Consider the following 2,500-nt stretch of genomic DNA (forward strand, 5'->3'; position numbering starts at 1 on the left):
ACACACACACACACACACACACACACACACACACACACACTCACACACTCACACACACACACACACACACTCACACACTCACACACACTCACACACACTCACAGTCACAAACACACAAAATCAAGTTCTGTGAAATCTTTACGTCAGATATTTGAGAAAGTCCGGGAACTAGTCGTGTTGCTAAGCCACCCTTTGCTCTGTTCCTCCTAAAATAGCCTAGCAGGCAGGAAATTTCTTGCACTCGATCTGGATCTATTTGTGATGTTAACCCTTTGGCTGCGGTATTTTTGACAGCAAATGATGCCATCCACGACCAATGGGTTAAGAATCAAACAGATGATTTTACTCAAGGGATCACGTTCGGTTACTGTCAGTGGGAGGCAGTAACACTCTACCCATAAGTTTCCATTATTATTGAACTATTTCCCTGATATTCCTCTTTCAAAATAGAGAAGTCTGCTTGGGAAAATGGAGATGATTAAGAAAAATCAACTGTGTACTGTCTTACAGGTGAAATGACAATCACTGCTCTACGAATCAATCTTCAAACAAATGATAATGTTGCAATTAGATATGGAAAAGGCTTACTCACAGTGTTGAAAAGGACTACATCCTGGCTCAGGCTAACTCACCAGTCCAAGATCTTGCCAGAATATACTTGGTTTGTTGACCTTTGCTAGAGCACAAGGCATGAGACCATGGTATCGCTTGATGCAGCCCTATACCGAACAGTTACACAAAAGGCTTAGTGGTATTCAGAAAGTGTTCTGTTGTAATTTTAGTAAATATTTTGTTTAAACACTGTCATATATAACTTCTTCAGTTGTAACTCTATCACCACTATTTATTTGTATGGCTTAGTGGGATGATTATTCCAATTGTGTACAGATCAGCATAGATTTGATACCATAAGACATGAAACAATTTCACCAGCAAGCATCCTTGCATTGAGCTTCGATATGTAGATTATTTCCCCCACATTAGAGGACTTGTACTGTTCATCTTATAAAATATAACAAAGAGCATTGGCCAACCATTTCAAGCCATGAACATAATGGGTAATTTTCTCTCCCCCTTTGATTAACAATTAACCTTTTCAGTCTTCATTAGGGCTTCATTGATGGATTAAACGATGGGGGGATTTGAGGGGTTGCATGTGTCTAACTTGTTTTCTTTTTTATCAGAGGGTTTCAATAATGTAGTAGGCATGTTAGATCCCATATGAACACAAAGAACACATTTTACTGTAATCTCTGAAGTTCTGGGTTAAAGTTTTCCCTACCCCCTCTACTATTATTAATATAATAAGGAGAATAGTGTTCTCAGTACACTGCTGAGTAATTTACTAAAAATCAGTTACACTGGATGTTCCTCAGAGGGATATGTGGTAAATGTTACATCTCTCTCCTTTTATTATCTTTAGAGAAATATTTAGTGGTGTGTGGAATGCAGCTTAAGCGTGACTCTTTTATCGATTACATGTTTCATCATATTTAGAAGTCCTACCATCCATCAATAGCTTTGTTTGATTGTTTCCTGTTTGTGTGTTCTTTCATCTCTTCCATTTTCCTTTTCTGTATTTCCTTTCCTAACTTGAGAAATACTTATATTAACCCATTAGCAGCGGATGGCATGATTTGGTGCAAAGGCAGAGTCGGTGATAGACGCGGATGGCACCATGCCAGACATGTAATTCAGCTATCTTACTGCACATACCTTTTTTTAATACCGCGACCAATGGGTTAATGGTGATAATGCTAAAGAATATTGATACTTACAACATTGACAATGATATATATTTGTGATACCAATAGAAAGTTTTTTTTACCAAAAGATCAAGGAATGAGGTAAACATGTTAGGCCTAGTAATTGAATCCTTGGTGACTAACCTCTTGCAGAACCATCTCTATTTATAGGGAAAAAAAATGGTAAAACAACCATAGTGGACAATACAAGTGGCTGCCATCAAAGGGTTGATAAAGGAGTTGTTTTACCCTAAAATTGTTGACCACTATAGATGCTAAAAATTTGATGGTAAATGTTTTAGATTCATGAGAAATATTTGGGGTTATGATTGTGTATTTCAACCCTTTTAATCCATTCAGAATTGGAAAGACTTACCTTTAGTCTAGCTGCAGTTAGATGAGAGTAGCAAGTACTATGTTGATATATTTCAGTATCTTATAAGCTTAACATCGTGCTAGACTTTCCATTTGAATTTTATCTTTGTAGGAATGAATTTCAGCAGACAGAGTCAGAAAGATCATTTGTTTTTTCTCAAAATTCCATCTTTTATATATGTTATCTCTCTCTCATTCTCATTCTCTCTCTCAATGGATAATGTCGCATCATATAAAGTTAACCATATAAACAAATTGTACATAGTTCCATTAGTATATACACATTTTTCTAGACTTTATTAGGGGGGGAAAGAACTACAAAATCTCCTTTTATCACCCCCTAGAATAGGGTGGGTGAAATTCACCCCCTGGCTTCTCAT

The 2,500-nt window shown here is 36.8% G+C and overlaps 1 protein-coding gene across 2 annotated transcripts in view; it reads left to right on the forward strand.

The window, feature by feature from the left end:
- The window catches only part of dos (daughter of sevenless), a 19,353-nt gene that overhangs the window by 1,149 nt on the left and 15,704 nt on the right, over positions 1-2,500 (forward strand). The window lies entirely within an intron of this gene.

This window comes from Penaeus japonicus, unplaced genomic scaffold (genome assembly GCF_977035675.1).
Source record: "Penaeus japonicus unplaced genomic scaffold, GWHDUDI00000001_assembly GWHDUDI00000006, whole genome shotgun sequence".
In the NCBI taxonomy this organism is placed as follows: Eukaryota; Metazoa; Arthropoda; class Malacostraca; order Decapoda; family Penaeidae; genus Penaeus; species Penaeus japonicus.